Here is a 14,376-nt window from a genome sequence, read left to right as displayed (position 1 = left end):
TATTCAAATAAATCAATACTCAGAGGCTACTAAACGAAACACAAAATGGGGCATTGGTGTTTTCAATGGTAAGTTTTTAAATTTGTTTTATTTTTAAAGGACTATATTGAATAACGGCCGTTATCTGCCCCCGTTTTATGAGGAAAAGAATTCTTGCAAATATCCCAACTTATCTCATTGTATTATTCGATGTATAAATCACCCTATTCTGCATTCAATAAGCACATACATTTCTTTTTCATACCTAAACACGACCTTTGAACATTGTCTGGTATGTGAAATTTAAGAGATAATGCTACATTTGAGCAGCTTGAAACTAGAAATAAGATATAAGCGCCGGCTTGTTCAGACAAGGTATTTACACTAATTGATTAATTTGTATTAAATTTTTTAGGTTCTCCTATTAACTTATGTATTCATTTTTGCGCTAATCACTAAAAAATAAAACATTCTTGAATATTGCTGTCTATATATCATTGTCGTTGTTTTCCCTGTTGCACCGTAGCTGCCAACGTATCGCTACACGTGAGCAATTAGACCCGCATTTCTAGAGTGCGCTATATTATTTCCTTCATTCTTATATTAGAACAATTCAGGGAATAATAACGATTCATATATTTTAAAAACAATGTTATCCAATAATTTCCCTCTTTCTTCATTCTTTCTAAATTGCGTTGGGAACAAGATTTTTCGAAGAGGCGCTGAAGGGGCATTTAGAACTATATATAAACAAAGACTACGTGAAGTAAACATTAAATGAAATTGTATTTTTACGTTGCCAATTTTTGACAAAAGGATGCTTTAAATAATAGAGTAAGTACATATATATTATGTATTGTATACAATAACAAGGATTTTTCTTCAATTCCATCACGATACCGTTTACTATGTTTAATTCACAATTACAGTGCAATTCTTTACATGGGATCCAAATGAATCTGTAAATTTTCTGCTGGAAATAATGTTTATAAGCTGCATACTTTTCATTTTTGTTTGTTAATTGGGTCTCTCTTCATATAGTAACAATATTAATTTTTTAAAATTAAATTTTTGACTGCAAACAACAGCTAATAGTCTACAGTTATATAAGTCAGCTTGGAAAAAATGTGTCATCTGCATGATATACGTGTGCAATATCTCAAAAGGTATAGCGTTTATTCCTCCAAATTGTCACACACGGTACGAATCCCACAAAGGTCCAAATTTGTTTCTTCTTTTTTTTCTTTCTTTCTTTTTAAGAATTAATATACATAATATCAACAGCTGTGAATTTACAGTCTGAAATAAAATTAGTAACTGTTCAGTTTTCAAAACCAACAAAAACTAATGGACAATTTGAAAATCATTTTATATTTTTTTCAAGCAAGGTAACATTTATATCAATATGTTATTCATCTAAAATGGAACATTAAAGATGTCCAATCATGTCTGCATCATAAAATAATGGTAGTGTAACCCGTATTGTGAAGTAATTATATAGTATAACTTTCATACAAGTATATTTATATTCAATTTTTTCATACTGAATTTTTATCACATTTTCTGGTGCACTCATCCATATCAAGAACACTCGTTTAAAGAATGACATAAAAATATTTTAACTTGCTTACTACACTAATGATGTTTTGAACAATTGCTAAAATTTAAAACTGTTTCCAAACAGTGTGAACAATGTTCACAGTTGCGATGGAAATCAAGTAATTATAATTTTGTAATTGAAAATAATATTTGCATTGCTTCTGCGCCAAAAACCTATTAGTTCAATCTACTTATATAATTACTGCATTTATATTGTATTGACATAATGTCTTTATTTCATTAAAAGAATACCTCAAAACTTTCTAAACTTACTAATCAGGTATAGTAATACAAAAAACTATAATGCCATAAAATGTACAGGTGAAAATCTTTTATTCAAAGTAGAACTTGCTTGAATATAAGTAATATAACTAATACTACTACTAGTAATAATAAATAACAACAGCAGTAGTAAAATAATACCAAAATATAGCCCACATACCTTTTTTTGTACGGGAAATAAGCAATGGGGGGGGGGTACTTACTAACCATAAAACATATATAGCATAAAATATATTCAGACCAAATTGATTTAGAAGTACAAACTGTTGGCCTCTGTTATACGTCATAACTGAACACACAATAAAATTATTATATAACACATGAATTATGACAATTAATACATAATAAGCGGAGTTGTTTATTTTTATATACTCTACATACAGTCTGTTTCAAACTGTTTCCTGGAAGTGTCTTCTTTCTTGAATACACTGCGTAATGCACATTAATGAATAAATTTCGACCACCCCTTGCCAACATGGATCCATCAACTGCTGAGACTGTAAGAAGGATGGTTGAAAAAGCAAAGGAACCGAACAAGGTTCATATCCTGGTTCAAGAGAACAACTTGCTGAATAAACGCAAAATCTACTTTAAGATGGATGCATCCTTTGATGAACTGACTGATTTCCCCAGGCTCTCAGTTGATTACCTGCGTTACATCACGATGGTCATTTATCAAGTCAAACAGGCTCCAAGCTATACAAATGAACATCTCATAGATGAAGGGCTTTATGATTTTATGGGGCTTTATGATTTTATGGTATGAGGGATTTTCCAGGTCTGTTACATCCAGTCTCTTCACTCCAGAAATAAAACACATCCACTGTGGATCCAATGCAAGCCTAACGATTACACGGATTCCATCAAAGGATGGTACTGTACCTGCAAGGTTGGTGCTCGGGTTGTAGGGTGTTGTGCCCACATGTCATATGGTTTCCGGGCTGCAAAAGATGGGAAAATGTTGAGTTGACAAAGAGAAAATCACTAACGTGTCATCTTAAGGATGCATAATTTATTCCAGAATGTGAAAATAACAACGGGAAACCAAATGAGGAGTGATTGCTACACCACGACCACTACCTTCATCAATAATCATCTGGCTCCATTTATGTGTGTGTGTGTGTTAAAATATTTTTTAATAATTTGAAATAATGAGAAAGCGAGAATGATAATACATTCCACATTCAAAGGAATATAAAAGATATATTTGTAAGACATGCTCTTCAATTATTTTGACTCTTTATGTTTGTGTTTTACTAACTAGTTTGTTTTTCGATACCTTTTATCTTTGATAACTGTGCAATCATGTCAGGTTCGGTCTATAGAAAATAGCACAGGTGTAGCTGACTACATAAGAGTTATTGTGTTGCCCGTATAATAAACATTAGAAATAGTGTTACTGTATAATTTTTGGCCACCTCCCTCGGTGTCTCTATGAGGTGTCAAAGGTTACATGGCAAGTACAGAAACAGTTACTCATCTCAACCTTATGATAGCAGGTGTATATCACACTTACTAGGTAATGTTGAAGAAGGTAAAAAGCACCATGAAACCCCAAAAAACTTACTAGGTAATGTTGAAGAAGGTAAAAAGCACCATGAAACCCCCCAAAAAACGTAGATAGGAACATGCAGCTACCTAAGGGTACCTATTTAGAACATAAAACCATAAACAGGATAATAACTGGAAAAAACTAAACTAGCAAGCAGTTTTGGAAGGTTTATTGGACCCAAACCAGCAACCATTAACTGTTTTAACTGCCACACCACCGAAGATCTACACCACGTATTCAATATATGGCCAAAATATCAACCCGCTCGGAAAATATTTATCAAAAACCAAAAAGAGATTGGATCACCACACACAAACCGAGAGTTACTTATGGACTCTAATAAAAATAAACAATCAGCATATTAAAAAAATATAAATCAATTCATAGACTCAGCAGGACTTAGGAAAAAATATAATTACTATCCCCACAAAACCAAAAGACCCAGTAACTAGCTAAATAAATTTAGAAGCCACCACATAAAAGCCCATAACATATCGTTCAATTTTATAAAAGTATTAATAAATAATTCACTTACGAAGCACCTATAAAAAACTAAGGAAACCGCAAAATCGGATGTCCTACATGTCCTTAACGAACCGAGTAATCAGCTAGGATTCCTTTCCTAGATGTCCTTAACGAACCGTGTAATCGGCTAGGACTCCGGTCTCTTGCTAAATAAAGTATAAATAACATTCAATCTCTAAAAACATCAATTAATAAATAATTTAAAGAGGTAATATCTAAAAACGTATAAATAACATAATGTAGGAAACACACCCTAAACACCTCCACTAGTAATACCATAATAACCTTGAAAATCTCTCTTCATACATGATATCTACTAAGAACCTCTATAAACAGCATAGAACATCCCCCCTCCTTTTAGAACATTTTGAAGAAGAAGAAAAAAAATCGAGAAAAAAACAAAACCGCAAAAAAAAATCAACGCAAGAAACACCAGGCACATGCAGCAAGAAACCAGCGATGTAAAGCAAGCAGGACCGTTCCCGAGCTCTCCTTCCCACTAATGACAGCCAACCATTCAACTGTAGGGACCTTTATGGACCCACATATTGAGGCCAAACTATCAGGGTTCCTTGAAGCCATAAAAGCCTGGGGGAGGTGGCACCATCCCCTTCCCCAGGAACAACTAGCAGGCTGCGGTGCAGTCAGAAAAAAGTGGCACATGCACAATTGTGCGCACGCCACTATAATTAAACTCAACAACAACAAGGTAATGTTGTGGTTGGATTGATGTGGATGTTACAAGCATCAGGATTTGCAATTAATTGTGTTTGACTACTAACGTTAGGTACAATTATTTATTCAGTGCATTTCGTTTTAATTTTGCATTAGAACCTCCAGTTATTTACGTAGCTATAAGGTAATATATTCTTATTGTTGTTGTGTAGGAATACGGACTTGCATGTCGGCCTACAGTACTGCACATGTACTTAAAATATATGTGCACAACATTTGATTTAGAAACCTCGAATTCTAATAGTCTTTGTATTAATGTTACCATGTTTACTTTAATGGTATATATGAACATATATTCATATAACGTTATTTTGTTCGTTCAAATGTGTCTATACGTGTGTACATTTTTTCATTGCCCCCATTGATAGCCCCAATTTTGCGTTCATACAAAGACTTGAATATACATGAGAGAGAGTTTTTGTAGGGTTTAACGCCATTTTTCAGCACACGATAGGCTATACATGGCGGCCAGTATTAATGGTGGAGGAAGAACCCGGGAAAACCCCGGAAAGAACCACCGACCCACGAGAAGCTACTGGCAAGCGTTCTCACATACCCACATTGGCTGAATCCGAGACTCGAACCCACGCAGACAGAGGTGAAATGGCAGTGATCCGTAACGGAGAGCGTTTTAGACCACTCGGCCACTAGGGGCCCCTGAGAGAGAGAGAGAGAGAGAGAGACTCATACATAGTTATTTGAATCAATGAAAAGGTACAAAAATACTTACTGTGACTCATTTTTCATTTAACATTAGTTTACGTACACGATGGTTGCAAACGGGGTTTCCTCCGAAGTTGAAATGAAATTACATTCATCCTACAACGTCCGAATGTTGTACACTGGAAATCACTGTCGTAGCTAGCAAGGTGCCGGTTAATGGCATTAGCAAAATGAATAATAAAAAAATGAATGTTGCCATTTGGTCATTATAGGCAAAAGTTCTTTATAAACGTGTACATCCTTTCATATCACAGACAACTGTATGCTGCGAGTTTAATACTGTATTCCCGCGCTAGTTTAAAAACAGATGCACAAGGTCTTCAGTGCAATACTATAGTCTGTTTATTTCCTGTATTCTTTGTTAGATTTTGATACCATATCAGCCTCCGTAATTTATTTGCTTTAAATATGTTGTAATGAACATTTTAACTGTAAGAGAGAGAGAGAGAGAGAGAGAGAGAGTTGACTGGGGAAACTTTATATTGTGATTGTATTTGTACTACGCTTTGCTGACCTTTTTTGCATTTATTTTAAAACAATATAGATATGGACTAAGTGGCGTAATTAGCCTACTAATATTATGTGATCAAGTGTTTAGAATTTGAAATCGACTATTGTGCTTCCTTGGCGTAATAATAAAGTGTGTTCCAATCATTATAGATTTCGCAGCTAAAACATAACAATATATACATTTTTGGAGTGGGGTGGGGGTGGTCCATTTACCCATTACCATTCATATTTTACAAAAGTATGCAAAAATTACAAAAGTGTTGGTGTAAAGGATATTAAATATTGCTTGGCATTCGCATTGATATGCGGACAAATATAAAGTTCATAAACGGATCATAGACTGAATAGACGCTACATCAAGGGGTATGGAAGTACAGGTATTTATATTTATTTCTGCTATAGATTGAAACATGTGTGTTTGTGTGTGTGTGTGTGTGTGTGTGTGTGTGTTTTGGTATACTTGTGAGGACCTGAGTTTGAATGCACACCACCATCTTGAGGACTGGACTACACTGTGAGGACTTACACACCAGTCCTAGAAATGGTTCGTCGGCAAATGGTTCAGAACGATCATAAGAGATTAATTACGCGTTATTGCGAAAGTCCTCACTAAGTCGGTAATGTCTGACAGACACTTACACTCCAGGTGTATTGTTCACACAATTTGCGACCCTCCTTGGGCTGTAGACTAGTGTGCAAACGCTTAGCCAGTCAGAAGGCGCGTGACCTCTGATTGTTTGTCATCCAATGAGAACATTTCTACTTTGCAGTGTCGCTGTAAATTTCTTATACCTATAATTAAGACTCATAAAATAATTACTAGTATTATTAGTAATTTATAAAAAGAAATAATTTTGTAAAATGGTAAACTGGTAAGCCAGGTGCAGCTGGCATAGTGAGGTACTTGTGACACGTGATTTGGTGAATACATGGATTTTACTGCTTCGAGGCTTAATGTTCCTAACTCTCGGAAGATGGCAAGACGTACTGGATGAAACTGGTAAGAAACAAATAGATCTTTTATAAAATTGTTTATTATATTTGTCCAAAAGAGCTGTTCTTTCTTTCATTATGATCTGTGACAACTTGATTGTATCCGGTTCCATGAATAATGCACAGGTCCTCATATCATTGCTTATATTTAACTACGAGTCATACACATAGGATACAAAAATATTATGACTGATATTGAAATTGTAAGCAACGATACAAGCCCCTGTGCGAAGGTCTTGATTATTATATTCCCATGTCAAAACAGTTCCCATTGATGTCATATGAGTTCGTAAACGAAGAACCGGTTCTCTCTCTCTCTCTCTCTCTCTCTCTCTCTCCATTCCTTTTCAACTTGATTGTCGAGAGAGAAGCAGAGCAAAATGAACTTTATAGTGCAAGAAAAATATTGTGCATTTTCTTGTTTTTATATTCCAAAAAGACCGAAAAAGAAACAGAAATTTACAAACAAAAGTCAGATATGCAAGGAAAGGAAAATGGAATACCCCTGTGTAAGTTCCTGATATACTTGAAAAGTAAATGGTTGGTCCCTTTCAAACTAGTACAGTTCTCACTCTTGATGAAACTATATATCCCCCAAAATAAAATAAGGCTCTTTACATGACAGACTAATTGAAGTAAATATTTCTGTCAAAAGACTCAGAGACATGTTTGTTGGCTTTAATAACGCGTATTTCTGTATTCAAGTCATTCTGTTCCTGAGTATGTGGAATCTTATAAGTAATCATATCTAGCAGTTCATCTATATTTATTGCTGCAGGCATTGGACTATTGGAAGTTTGTTTGAAAGTACTTTCAATTATATTCATTGTTTTTATCACCTTTTCATCATCATCACTGTGATTTTCAATATCTTTCTCTTCCACATCATCTGTATCATCACTGTTGTCAGCATCTCTAGCACACTCTTGCTTATTCTCAGGACAGTTTGAATGATCTACAGAAACAGGCTTCCTACAGCATGTTTCATCAACTGGACAAAATTGAGACTTAAAATTTCTTGATAAACTGAGGTTGACTTCTGACTAGACGGGATCTGAAGTTCTTCAGTCTTAGTCCCTTCTTTGATTTTGCCCTGCTTACAGCCGCCCCAATTTGTCCAGGCATTGTCATGTTTCTGCAATTGATTTCAAGTTTATATATTGTCATCCCTTGTGCTTTATGTACTGTTAATGGAAATGCAAGCTGAAGAGGCAATAGTTTTTCCTTCCTCGGGTTTATAGGCCGTAACAATGTATGTTTGTATTTCAGCTGTCTTACCAATGCTATGAAACTTCACCGTAGCACTGTCCTTATGCATCTCGACAACATTCCCTTTGAGTCCATTTACAAGTTTATCTGACAAGTTCACATTCATATCAACAACAATCTTTTCGAGTCCATTTACAAGTTCATCTGACAAATTCACATTCATATCAACAACAATCCCTCTGAGTCCATTTACAAATTCATCTGACAATATTACATTCATAATTATAGGAACTCCTACTTTAACTTACAAACGCTTCACAGCTCGACAAGACAATAATATTGCTGTATCACCTTCATCTGTGCTGTGATATACCTTGACTTCACCTGGATAAAAGAAAGGTTTTGACATACACACACTTTGACTTTATGTACTTACTTTAAAGAATGTCTTACTGTATCTGAAAAGACATTTTACACTTAGACTATATGAACACTGATATATATATATATATATATATATATATATATATATATATATATATATATATATATATATATATATATATATATATATATATATATATATATATAATATCTTTGAAGTGTTATGTACAAGTCATGCTTAAAGTTTCGGATAACATGCCAACTTTTATCCATAACTATAATTTGTAACTGTACACAAGTAGTTTACATACATTTTATATACGATTAGATTGGTTTTTCCATTAGAATTACTGACACGTGTCAAGTATGCATTTTCATTTTAGAATATTATCAGGTGATTGTGTTTATATATAAGTAGTTTGGTAAATGGTACACATTAACTCATTCTTTTCTAACAATCAGTATATAAAGGAATTTACTTTAATACTCTAATTTTACAGTTGTGCTGTTCTAATCAAATATTATAATCAGAGAGGAATTATTTATCAGAAATATTCATTGGAATTATTAAAGTCTTTTATGATTTTTTGGAGTATTGCACAATTTTGGGATGTATGTCCACTTATTTAAAGATATTCTGGATTATATCACTCATGCGTGTCAGGACATTCTTCTTATTGTAGGTTGATAGAAAGACTTCAAGAAGATCAAGAGGGGACAATACTATTTAGTGACCTAATGAAAGACTGTAAAGGTGTTACATTAAAGGCACTTTCAACACTTTTATTAAAACTTTTCCCTCATGTAAAGAAGGTCAGACGATGCAATTCAGGCAAGAAGGAATTATTTTATGAGGGATTCTCTTACATCTCGAAAGAGAATTCTCCGAATGAAGTAAATATAACTTTTGATGAACTAAGAACCTGTATTCCTGGAGATGTGAAAATTCTACCTTCATTGAAAGATTTGATAATTGATGTCGGATCTTACTGTAAGAAACACAACTGTTGACCTGTGTAAATTAGGTATTAGCAATGTATTTTCGTTTACACAAATATGTCTGCAGAGTAGCATATACATTGTCGAGAAGATGTCTTTGTGCAGTGCTGTGCCAAACCTGAACTCCTCTATACCGGAAACTTCGCTGACAGTAACTGAAAAGGTGAAACAGCACAATTCAGATAATTATATATTGGTGCTGCGTTCCAAATGTTGTCATCAGAGTGTTCCGTGGGGTTTAACCAAATATTGCCGACGTTGTCAGAGTAACAGTTAATGAAAGAACCAAACACACATGACAATAACAAAGGCGAGACAGTTGAACTAAGTGATGAAGATAGTAAAGACGTCGAGAAACGTTTAGAACTGTGCATTCCCAATGCACCTGAGGATATGAAACTGTTACTTCAGTCTCAATCTGCTGCTCTAAAGGCAAATGGTCCAAATAGAAAACGATGGAATAAGACAGTGATAAGCATTTGCCTAGCACTATGGGTAAGAAGCCCACGAACACACCAGGATATAGTAGACCGTACCATGATGATCCTTCCAACAGGTCGGCATTTAAGAAGGTAATAAAACAGAGTTCCACAAGAAGCAGGACCACATGATTATGTTTGTAAGTGGATGTACTAGGCTGCAAATGATGCAAGTGTTCCTGAGGAGGGATGGGCTGGTGGTTTGATTCATGATGAAACATAAATTCAACAGGATCTTGTACTGGATATGAGAGGTGGCAAGCCTCATTTAGTTGGATGGGTTGACACTGGGGATGAAGGCAATGATCTGAGAACTGTAGAAAAGGAAATAAGTTGAACATAAGTAATACAGATATATTTATTGTGATACACTGGCTTCAGATTTCCAATTTTTCATTATCCAACATGTAGTGTGAAAGCTTCTGAACTGCTTATCATGATATGGGATGTCATTGCAAGGTTGCAAGAATGGGGATTTTCTGTGGATTACATCTTACATAATGGTGGTGAAGAAAACAGGCAGTTTATAAAATCTCATTTCAATGGGACACCATTAGATAGTAAATACAATTTCTGAGAAAATAAATCATATTCATCTCGATTTCATACAGGTATATCTCAATGAAAGGTCGTTCAAGTTTGCTGGGCCGGCTAGTAAGCGACTACCTCATGCCGACACCAAATGGTGTTGGCGAATTCCAACTTTTCGATAGTGAATGCTCTCTGACATTACACCCCAACATAAATGTACAGATATCTAACATCGGGTGGCAAGGGTCAGAGCAACCTCGGACTAGACCATGTCGATCAGTACCGTGGGAAAATGATTTGGCATTTCTTAAAGATATGATATTAAGTCAAACGTTTGATAGGGACACACAGTCGAAATCCTGAGCTAAACATCAGTACCAAATTTTATTACGCTACGCAAAACGTGGCTTGAAATAACATTGTTTATTCTTAAATGGGTCGTGCGAGAACGGAGAGAAGTATCCTCCTTTGTAGTTATTATATAGTACATGTATGACAGGACGATTGTAAGCAACGATACGAGCCCCTGTGGACACTACTTGCAAGTTTGTTTTACTTTTCCGCATTGGCAGAGCCGGAGACTCAAACCCACGCGGGCAGAAGTGAGATGGCAGTGACCGGTCAAGGCGAGCGCTTGAGATCACTCAGCCGCCAGGGGCCCCCATTGACTTTAGTACAAATAAAGATATTCATTTTAAGCCTCGCTTTTGATCAGCAATATAATGTGATAACTAGTGTTACCTTTCACTATCGGCAACTGTGAAACTCATCTGTTAGTGGATTTTGCCCACTGTTACTTCCTGTGCACTTCAATACTTCTAATTTGTATTTCAATGGACATATAAATTAGTATATTGCAGCATAAATGACTTCTGTATTGCTACTACTCAGGGGCATATGGGGCTTAGGATAGGGAGAACGACGAAGACGAGGCTTCCTTCCTTTACCCTCTCTAATAAGCGTGAAATAATCGAAAGTTTCCCTAGAGATAGGTAGCTTTTTAGTTAAAAGTACATACAAGTATGCCTTTAAAACTCTTAAAATACTGGAGCTTTTGTCCACTATACTCCCATCAGGTTTCAGTGCCACATATCCTTCGCCTACCTGTGTATTCCCTCAAACGATCTTGACAGATCCGCCCCTGCTTCCAGTTACATAAGACATATTGATACCAACACAATTTCAAGAAGAATTATTTTACTAGATAATCAGAGAGAGAGTGAGAGAGACAGAGGAGAGAGAGAGAGAGAGATTATTTTCATACATTTCTAGTCATGGTCAGCCATGCATGAAAATGAGACACGGTGACAGAGAATACTTTGTCACTGATGTCATTTAGGTTGAGAAACCTGCCTGCTGATTAACTTTCCATTCTAGTTCCCTTTGGGAAATTAACTTACCCCTGACACTATGGTCTCCTATGAGAATGTAACATTACTTTGATGATACTATGGTGTGTTATATGTATTTAACATTACGCACGCCATTAAAGCCATACGAGAAACATTAACATTGGGGTCAGTATAGCAGTGGTGAAAAGTTGAATATAGGTGGGCAAATACGATGCTGAAACAGACAAATGCACACTTTGTGGACTTGTAATTCCTTTCGCACGAATGTTCTGCAAGAAACTAGGTACATTCGGCTTTGCCATTCATGGTTGGACCGAAGTCCACAAACGGTAACGTATTGGTTGTATCAATCCGTTCGAAGATAGTAAATACATTGATGGACTATATCGGGTCAGTTGCATCCCATTTCCCACCTTCCAATTCTCCAAATGCGTTAAGATACCTAATAAAATTGTCTCCCGAGTGGTTCTAACGGTGCCGGCTGTAAAATCATTTATGTATAACTGTGACAGTCTTTTATTGAATAGCATTAGCTGGTCCCCACCAATTACACGTAGGAATTCATTATTCAATGCTCCTATGACTAATGGAAGTTGTGTTACCCATTCATATGATCATTGCGGCCTCATTAACTATTCTTGCACGTAATGATGACCGCCCAACCGTTTTGCAAGTGTACGATTAAATCGCTCTACAATAGCTTGGTCACGATGTATATTGACATGTCCAACACGAATTCGTACTCAATGATTTGATAACAGCACAGCAATAGATCTGACAAATTCCTTACTAGGGATCAACTTGCAATTGTCATAGTAATAGTCCGCGTTCATAAATGCGTTCATGTACATCATTGACATTCGCAATGATGTCCACGGCTTGGCTTCGTTGCATCTGCTTGTAACATAGACAATGGTTAACCTGTACCTATAGGTTTTCCCCCTGACACGATCATGCTGAAGAAATAAAAGATCGGCCTCATTAAACTTATTTGGTATTTGAATATGAAGCCACCCACGTGAAATGTGTTTGACGCAACGCTTGTTTGACCAACCATGCTCGAGCAACCCTATGAGTGACCTTTGTCGCTATTGCTTTACCTTTCCAATAACCACGCAGACTGTTCTGCTTTTGTGTCCATGTTTGTATCTATATAGTTTATTTTTATTGGCTACCCAGTGCAGTCTTAGCTTTCATATCTCATTTGATGATCCATCTAGCTACTCGTTCTCCAGAACCTGGTCCCGCAACTGCGTTCAAGTCATGGATGAGGTCCGCTTTGGCAAGTTGACGTACACGTATATCTGATGAAGCTTAGTACAAAAAGTCAAGTCGGTAAAAATGCATTATCAGCTCGAGTGTCTGGTACTTCACCAGACTTTGGTTGATTGTTAGAATCAAGTTTTGTATCCACCTGTGTATCAGACCCACGTTAATTGTAGTCAGATATGTATATTTCACAAGGATATTTACTCAACGTTAATTGTAGCCAGGGATGTATATTTCACAAGGATATTTACTCCACGGTGTTACTGGTAATTATGTTAATTCAGCAGCTACATCACAACCAACTTTTATTTAGATCCGTGTTGCGTTCACTACTATAAGTTTCAATAAACATGAACTTATTTACCCCGCATCGAACACATATTCCTTTGATTGTGGATGTACCATTACGGGTCCGAACTCAGGTTGGGTTTTCAGTTCGATTTTACATGCGATAACACACACAATATAAGGAGACGACTGTGTTATATACAACAATTTAATTATTCACAATCATGTATAGGTAAATTTGACTTTCTCACACAAGCAACACTTAGACCATTCAAGCACGATGATGGAACCAGGTAAGTGTCACTAAACTCGGTTCGCGCACCAATCTTTAGTCCTGGTGGATCAGTAAAAACTCAGCTGCAGTAAGGTGCAATGGAAATTTTGATTATATATTGAGAAGGGTGCCTTTATTACTATTTCGCTTTAAAAGTACAATGGTAATTCGAATTATCTATTTTTAAACATGAAGCATAATGTAAATTGTTGTTTTGAATTGTAACTTCAGCTATATTTATCCGCAGAGACATTAAGGAACGCATCAGAAATCTTGCTACACTTTGTGATAAACAAACTCTCATGGAATAAAATTTGATGCGTAACCGTAGGCTCAACAGTCTATTTGCATTACGCACAACACAATTATTCATTAAAAAGCATGCTTTTTTTAACAATTTACTTTCGAATTCGTGTTTGATACATTGTACATTTGTATATCCCATTGCAAATTGTGTTCCCTAGTGAAGCTGTTACATTGCTAATGTATAAATGATATAAGCAATTCTCTTCAAACCTGACCAGCAATGTCGTTTAGTGTTTCAATTACGTCGTAAAGTACATACATACATACATACAGACATACATATATACATACATGGGGCCCCGAGTGGAGGAGTGGTCTAAAGCGCTCACCGTTACGGATCACTTCATCTCACCTCTGTCTGCGTGAGTTCGAGTCTCAGGCTTGGTT

The sequence above is a fragment of the Sinohyriopsis cumingii genome, chromosome 12 (assembly GCF_028554795.1).
Source record: "Sinohyriopsis cumingii isolate HCF-2022 chromosome 12, ASM2855479v2, whole genome shotgun sequence".
NCBI classification, from domain to species: Eukaryota; Metazoa; Mollusca; class Bivalvia; order Unionida; family Unionidae; genus Sinohyriopsis; species Sinohyriopsis cumingii.
This window is presented reverse-complemented; position numbering follows the sequence as displayed.